Here is an 8279-nt window from a genome sequence, read left to right as displayed (position 1 = left end):
TGAGACTACATAGTAAATTCCAAGTCAGCCTGGAGTAGAGCAAGATCCTACTTCAAAAAGCAAATTTAAAAAGAAAAAGTCTTTTTGCCTGGCTGCCTTGCTACTTGTTGGTGAGTTCATTGGTCCTATTGCTGCTGTCCTTCACTGATATCAAAACCCAACTTCTTCATTTCTCCTAGTGGACTGATGACCAGAGACTTTCCAGGAATCCTCCAGGCCCTTAGTGCCAGAGGGGCTGCTGAAGCACCAGGTTCATTGACAGAGTAGCTACCAGGATCTCTGTGGTAGTTTGAATAGATGGCCCCCAATATATTCCATGTTTTATTACTTTGTAGTTTGGATCTGCAGCCACCTGGCTGGAGGAGATGTTACTAGGTGGATCTTAAGGTGTGTTGGTGGAAGATATGCAAAGTGCCTAGTTCCACTTGGAGTTCCTGAAGTGTGCCATGTGGCTTGTGGCTTTTGGCTTCTCTCTCTCTCTCTCTCTCTCTCTCTCTCTCTCACTCTCTCTCTCTCTCTCTCTCCCCCCGCCCCTGCTTGGATCAGTGAAAGCAGGCCAGCTTCTTCTGCCATTATGGAACTTCTCCTGGCTCTGTAAGCTTCAATAAATATCCCTTCCTCCATAACTGTGCCTGGTCTGGAGGTTCATCTCAGCAAACCTGAAGCTGTACCCACTGGTGGATTACCCAGCCCATAAACCCATATTGCGTTAACCAATCTAATAAATCCTTTTTTTTTTTTTTCCTTTTGGTTCTTTGAGGTAGGTCTCACTCTAGCCCAGGCTGACCTGGGATTCACTATGGAGTCTCAGGGTGGCCTCAAACTCACGGTGATCCTCCTACCTCTGCCTCCTGAGTGCTGGGATTAAAAGTATGTGCCACCATGCCCAATCCTTTTTGTAATATACATTCATTCTGTCATTTATGTTCCTCTAGAGAACCCTGGTTAATAAAATATTTGAGTATATAATAGAAAAAGCCATGAAGAAATATCTTCTAAAAAAATAAGTGAAAAGACCCAAAAATCTTATTGCCAATACTAAATATTCATTAAAGAATAAAGTGTCTTTGGGGCAAAGAAGCAATGGCTGAGGCTGTGATCCCAGAAAGACTTGAGAACTAGGAGGACAATGTAGAAAAGTATTGCTTCTTGTATCAGAGACATCTCACACAGCTCCTCAGGTTTCACTGATGCCACTGTCTCACAGACTTTGGGCTCACTCTATCTAGGCCATATCTCCATGGCCAACTCTTGCTCTCAGGTTTGTTCAATTTGGCTTGCCCAGACAGGTACACTGTGATGTCTGGATTCTCTTGCTATTTCTGGGCTCGAGTGTAAAGTCACATGTTATATGTAAGGTAAGATTAGCATTCCCTTTGACATATATGGAAGAGGCCTTCACACCTAACAACACACACACAGCTGATGCCTTGCCACCTACTTGAATGAAAAGTCACACCACAGGGCACTGGATTTGGCTTTGAGGTAGCAGGTTAAGGAGTAGAATGTTGTAACCTAGAATTGTAGGACTACATCCCAGCTGGCCAACAGGACCAAGGGGAAATGAGCTGGTAAAGCCGGGCAGATAAATCTTTTCTCTCTCTCAAAAACTGCAGAACACTATAATTTCTTTGTATTGCCTGTCCAAAGACATTTTGGGCAGTAGAGGAGCTGTACTGATTTGAGTATCCAATGATTCTCTGCTAGGTTATTGCAAAATTGTGTTCTGCAGGTAGACAGCTCATCTTATAGTTCTTATCTTAACCTTGAATCACTTCCTTTTCTTTTCACTCTCACTGCCTACAGATTTAACCTCCTGAATTAGCATCAGCTCATTACCTTTGCCTCAGGGTCTAGTTTTAAGAAATCCAAGTTAAGAACCATTCTAATTAACTATAGGCCCAAATTAAGGCCAGGTTTTTCTTATTTAAAATTTTAAAATCCAAAGCTTATTCATTACTAAACGTGTTCCTTTTATTTTTAGATACTATTACTTTCTTCAGTTTTTGGTTGTAACATACACATCTCTAATTTTAAAACAAATATAGATGGTGTATACACTTTAGCATGTGCAGCATATTCTAGGTCTCCTCTGGAGAGCGGGCAACAGACACATTTGAACATTGTTAACTGATGCACTGGATGTTATAATCTTTAAAATCTAGTTGGTTTGTTTTTGACAAAAGAACAGAATGGCTAGTATTAGGCCATTAGAAAAAAATTTATGGTTTCCCGTCAAATCTCTGTGACGTAGTAAAATAGATAAGCAGTAGAAATTACTTTCATATTTTCTAAGTAGTCCAGTCAGAAAGCACATAGAACAGTGTTGGGCACATAAAGCACTCAATAAATATTACTAATGGAAAGGAAGGAAGGGAGGAAAGGAGAAAGGAAAGAGAGAAGGTAGAAGGGAAGCTAATTAAGCTGGATTCTAATCTTATCATTGTTAGGTGCCAAGGAAGTTATTTCTCTCTGGAAGTCCTTCTTTTCCCATCTATGTCCATCTTACATACATTTTAATTTTCAATGTAGGGTCTCACTCCAGTTCAGGCTGACCTGAAACTCACCCTGTAGTCCCAAACTGGCCTGAAACAGCAATCCTCCTACCTCTGCCTCCCAAGTGCTGAGAGTGAACACATGCATCACCATGCCCAGCTTTTACATACATTTTGTAAGAATTATATGTATATTTAAAATTTTTATTTATTTATTTGAGAGAAAGAATGGACATGCCAGGGCCTCTACCCACTGCAAATGAACTCCAAACACATGCACCACCATGTGCATCTGGCCTATGTAGATACTGGGAAATTGAACCTTGGTCGTTAGACTTCACAGAGAAGCACATTAACTGTTAAGCCATTTCTTCAAACCAAGAACTATATTTTAATAGATGAATATATAAAGAAAATGTGGTATATTTATTTACCATAAAGAAATGACCCTGGCATGGTGGTGCATGCCTTTAATCCCAGCACTTGGTAGGCTGAGGTAGGAGGATCACTGTGAATTTGAGGCCAACCTGAGACTATATAGTGAATTCAAGGTCAACCTGGGCTGGAATGGGACCCTGCCTCAAAAAACCAAACAGGACAAAAAAAAGAGAGAAATGAAATTAACATTTGTAAACACGCATCTTTAGCTACTGAGCCATCTCTCCAGCCTACTGAAATTATCATTTCTAAGTATACATACATACATACATACATACATTCATGAAAGAAAGCAGCACACTGCTAAGGTAGAGAATGCTGTGCCCAGATGCCACAGGTTGTAACAGAAAAATTCCAGTTATCATTAGTAAGACATTCCTGCCCCTCCCATGAGTCGTTGGTCAGAAAAGCATACGAGGACAATATGAAATGACCTGGAACTGAGCTGGAAACCTTCCCCTGCTGGCCAGCTGCCATAGTGCTAGGAAGAGGTATGCAGGCTACGGGGGAGAAAAGTCGCCAACAGTCTTCATTAGCAGTGGATTCTGCATGCTACAAAGTCAAACAATCATGCAAGATGTGCCCACTGGTATAATATTGGCATGGAAGTTATAGGGGTTACCAACAACTCTCTGGATCTCAGGCCTGCTCCTTGGGAAGGAACTCCTTCCTGATGCTTAAAAAACGAGTCAAAAGTCTATGGCCCTAGGGGTAAGCTACCACTGCTCTTTGGCTGAATGGATATATCGTGGCCATTAAATTACCTTCTAAATGTATTTATGTCCATGGATTAATGCTGTTCTTACTTTTTGACTTTTGTTTGTTATTTTTTATAGATGGCAGTGACAACTGGGGAGACTGAGACCCATCAAGGTGATGGGAAATGACAGTTGAGTGTCCTTTTTTATAAGGTTTTGGATAAGGGCAAAAGTTTCATACCACGTGACCCAGACTATGTGCTAGGAGAATGGAAATGTTGGATAGGGATAGGGACTGGATCACAGAGGCACTAGGTGGGACCCACGGCCATAATTCCAGGTGGCCTTGGGTTCTCTGGCATCAGGGGTACTGGCTTTGCTTTCTAGGTCAGCCATGGGCCCTAGGTAGATGGCCCACTTAAAGCCACAGCATGTCTCCTAGCATACTCATATCCTTTTATTTTTACTGTTTTAAAAAAAGATTTGGTATATTAAAATAGGGGTTCTGGAAATAGCTCAGTAGGTAAGAGTGCTTGCCTTACAAGCATGAGGGCCCGAGCTCAATCCCCAGCACCTATGTAAATCACTGGAGGTGGTCACACATACCTGTATTCTTAGTCCTTTGGGAAGGCAGAGATGGGAGACTCACTGGGGATCAGTGATCAGCCAGTCTGACTGAAAACATGGCCTCTGGGTTTGGTGAAAGACTATGTCTCAAGGAAACTCCATGGAAGAGCAATAGAGGACACCTGACATTCTCCTACAGCCTTGTCATGCATGCACAAAAGGTGTTGTAGTCAGATTCTTTTTTTTTTTAATATTTTTTGTTCATTTTTTATTTATTTATTTGAGAGCGACAGACACAGAGAGAAAGACAGAGGGAGAGGGAAAGAATGGGCACGCCAGGGCTTCCAGCCCCTGCAAACGAACTCCAGACACGTGCGCCCCCTTGTGCATCTGGCTAACATGGGACCTGGGGAACCGAGCCTCGAACCGGGGTCCTTAGGCTTCACAGGCAAGCGCTTAACCGCTAAGCCATCTCTCCAGCCCATAGTCAGATTCTTATTGCTGGTAGAAATCACCCAACCAAGAGCAGCTTGTGGGAAAAATAGGTTTATTTTGGCATATAGGCTTGAGGGGCAAGCTCCATGATGGCAGGGAAAATGACAACATTAGCAGAGGGGGGACATCACCCCCTAGCCAACATCAGGTGGACAATAGCAACAGGACAGTATGCCAAACACTGGCAAGAGGAAGCTGGCTAAAAGACCCATAAGCCCGCCCCCAACAATACACTCTCTCCAGGAGGCGTTAATTCCCAAATCTCCATCAGTTGGGAACCTAGCATTCAGAATACATAAGTTTATGGGGGGGCACCTGAATCAAAACACCACACAAGGTGAGCAAGTCTTCACACACATGAGCACACACTATATATAAACATATCACACATACTGTACATACATATGCCAAAAAGTGAAAAATAAAACAATACCCTTCAGCATTATTACACAGTTTTTCCTAAGGTAGGCAATAATGTATATATAATTTTGACATGTAGATAGAAGAGGTACTACTAGGGATTGGGAAAGGGCAAAAAGGAGGGAGAGAAATAGAAAGGAAGGAAGGAAAGGGTAAGGAAGTTTCCAGTGGACAAGGTCAGTGTGTGATATGTGTATGCTTGAAAATATCACAGTGAAACCATTAATCTGTACAATTATTATATGCTAATAAATTTTTTAAATTTAGGATACTTCCAAGTAATCTTTATATATTATTATTATTTTGGTGTTTTAAGGTAAGGTCTTACTTTAGCTCAGGCTGACCTAGAATTCACTGTGTAGTCTCAGGGTGGCCTCAAACTCACAGCGATCCTTCTTCCTCTGCCTCCTGAGTGCTGGGATTAAAGGTGTGTGCCACTATATCTGGCCTTAATAAATTTTTATGAGATAGTCTGCTTGTTTGTAAATTCTTTCAAATCTTTTGTAACTAGAAGTTTTCCTCTCTCTCTCTAGACCACTTAGTCACATGTACTTTTTCTAGATTGTTTATGAGTTTAAATATTATTTTTTGGTTGTAAGACACACTGACGGAAGATCCCACATCATCATGTCCCTTTCACCAGGAACCGAGTAGGTTTCTTTCCCTCACAGATTTATAGTGTTGCCTTTAACATCTAAGGGTTCTTAAATATGTGGGTATGTTTATGAGCACTGTGGTCTCTTTCACTGCCTGTTGATTTCGGTGTTGATGCTATACTTAGTTAACTTTTATTCACCAAGAATCACCACTTCCTGGGAATCATCCTTGATTCTTCAAAATGATTATTTACCCGCTTTCCACCTTTAGCAAGTTCAAAATTCTTTTTTAAAAACAGTTAATAAAATACTTTTCAAAAAAAGGGGCTGGAGGGATGGCTTAGCGGCTAAGGCATTTGCCTGCAAAGCCAAAGGACCCAGGTTCGCCAGATGCACAAGGGGGCACATGCATCTGGAGTTTGTTTGCAGCGGCTGGAGTGCCCATTCTCTCTCTCCCTCTTTCTCTGTCAAATAAATAAATAAATAAAAATAAAATATTAAAACTAAATAAATAAACAAAAATGTTAAAGGCTTGAACTCATCCAATTACAGTTTTAGGGGCAGGGAACAGATGCACAATATATATAGTCACTGATTAGATGAGTGTGATTTGCATTATAAAAGTAGTGGTGGGAGCTAGGGATATGCTCAGTGGATATTGATTGCCATGCAAACATGAGGATCTAAGTAAGGTTGGATCTCCAGCACCCACAGAAAATGGTGGTATAGAGGTGCGTTTCTGTAATCCCAGCACTGGAGAGGCAGAGATAAATGGATCCCTAGGGTTTAGTGGTTGGGTAGTCTAGTGGCTCCATGAACTGTAGGTTCAGTGAGAGATCCTATCTCAAAAAATGATATGGAGGGCTGGAGGGATGGCTTAGCTGTTAAAGTACTTGCCTGCAAAGCCAAAGGACTCAGATTTGATTCCCCAGGACCCAAGTAAGCCAGATGCAAAGGTGGCACATGCATTTGGAGTTCGTTTGCAGTGGCTGAAGGTCCTGGCATGCCCATTCTCTCTCTATCTGCCTCATCTCTACCTCTCTCTCTCGCAAATAAATAAAAAAGATGACTGGATTTTAAAAAAGAAAGATGGAGAATGACTGAGGAGGAAGACACCAGACATTGACCTCTGGTCTCCATATGCATGTGTATACACATGCATAAACACACATGCTCAATACAGTGCCATGTCAAAAAAGGTAGTGATGGCAGAATAGTTATAGCTTAAGAAAAACATAAAAATTGACATTTCATTTTTTCAATGAATAGTCTCTGTTCTATGTAGCTATATGTGGTTAAGCTGCGTGACATACAAAGTATGTATGTATAATGAAGAAGAGAAAAAACTCAGCTAGTGGGTAGTGTCTCAAAGTTATGGGCATATCTATGAGCTGAGTTCAGGATGTCTCTTTTTAAAATTTTTTTTGTTCATTTTTATTTATTTATATGAGAGTGACAGACAAAGAGGCAGAGAGAGATAGATATAGATACAGAGAGAGAGAATGGGTACACCAGGGCTTCCAGCCACTGCAAACGAACTCCAGACTCATGCGCCCCTTATGCATCTAGCTAATGTAGGTACTGGGGAATCGAGCCTTGAACCGGGGTCCTTAGGCTTCACAGGCAAGCATTTAACCGCTAAGCCATCTCTCTAGCCCAGGATGTCTCTTTTTTAACAATATATTTCTATTTATTTACTTATTTATTTATAAGCAGAGAGCGCGCAAGCGAGAGAGAGAGAGAGAGAGAGAGAGAGAGAGAAAGAGAGAGAGGGAGAGAATGGGTGCTCCAGAGCTTCTTGCTGCAAACTACAAATAGCTTCATGTGCCACTTTATGTATCTGATTTCACAGGGGGTCCTAGAGAATCAAACCCAAGCCATCTGGCTTTGCAAGCAAGCACCTTTAACCATCTCCTCAGACCTCAGGATGTTTCTTACATGTCCTCTGAACTGGGAACGAATCTGAATGATGAAATGCATCGACTTGTTACTTTGTTCTCGATCCCGGGCTCTTTTCCAGGAAGCTTGATGAAGTTTGAGACGGATGGGCAAGCTGAAGTCACGTGTCGCTGTTGGGCCGATGACTAACGGCCCTGGCATGTGTGGAACCCGTGCAGGTGTTTTCTGGGACCGTGCTGGGGTGAAGCCTTAAGCTTCTACCTTGCCGAGGTTCTCACCTCGAAACTTCGTGGGTTGGGTCGAGGGTCGCGAGTGAGCACCATTCTGGTCTTCCAGCCCCGTCTTCCCCAGGCAGACGTCAACGCAAACCCTGACGTCAACCCAGCGTGACGTCATCCCGGGACGCAGGCTCGCCGGCCGGGGCGTCCGGGCTCCCCTCAGAACGCAGCCGCCTCCCACTCCGCTCTGAGGGCCGGCCCGGCACGCGACCGCGCGAGGCCATCGCCCGCCTCCCTCGGCCTCACTCCTCCGCTCCGCCCGCCCCGCGAGGCCCCACGCAGCGTGCCGGCGGCGCGCGCTCCCCAAGCCCTCGGCGGCCGCGCGCACGCACGCCGCTGCGCACGCTCGTGCCCGCGGAACCCGGAAGTGCGAGGGCGACGAGCCACGTGGGT

The 8279-nt window shown here is 43.4% G+C and overlaps 1 pseudogene; it reads left to right on the top strand.

Moving 5' to 3' along the window:
* The first annotated feature begins 1344 nt into the window (after positions 1-1344).
* On the top strand, positions 1345-1445 carry LOC123461988 (annotated as a pseudogene).
* Positions 1446-8279: the final 6834 nt, after the last annotated feature.

The sequence above is a fragment of the Jaculus jaculus genome, chromosome 6 (assembly GCF_020740685.1).
Source record: "Jaculus jaculus isolate mJacJac1 chromosome 6, mJacJac1.mat.Y.cur, whole genome shotgun sequence".
NCBI classification, from domain to species: Eukaryota; Metazoa; Chordata; class Mammalia; order Rodentia; family Dipodidae; genus Jaculus; species Jaculus jaculus.
This window is presented reverse-complemented; position numbering and strand designations above follow the sequence as displayed.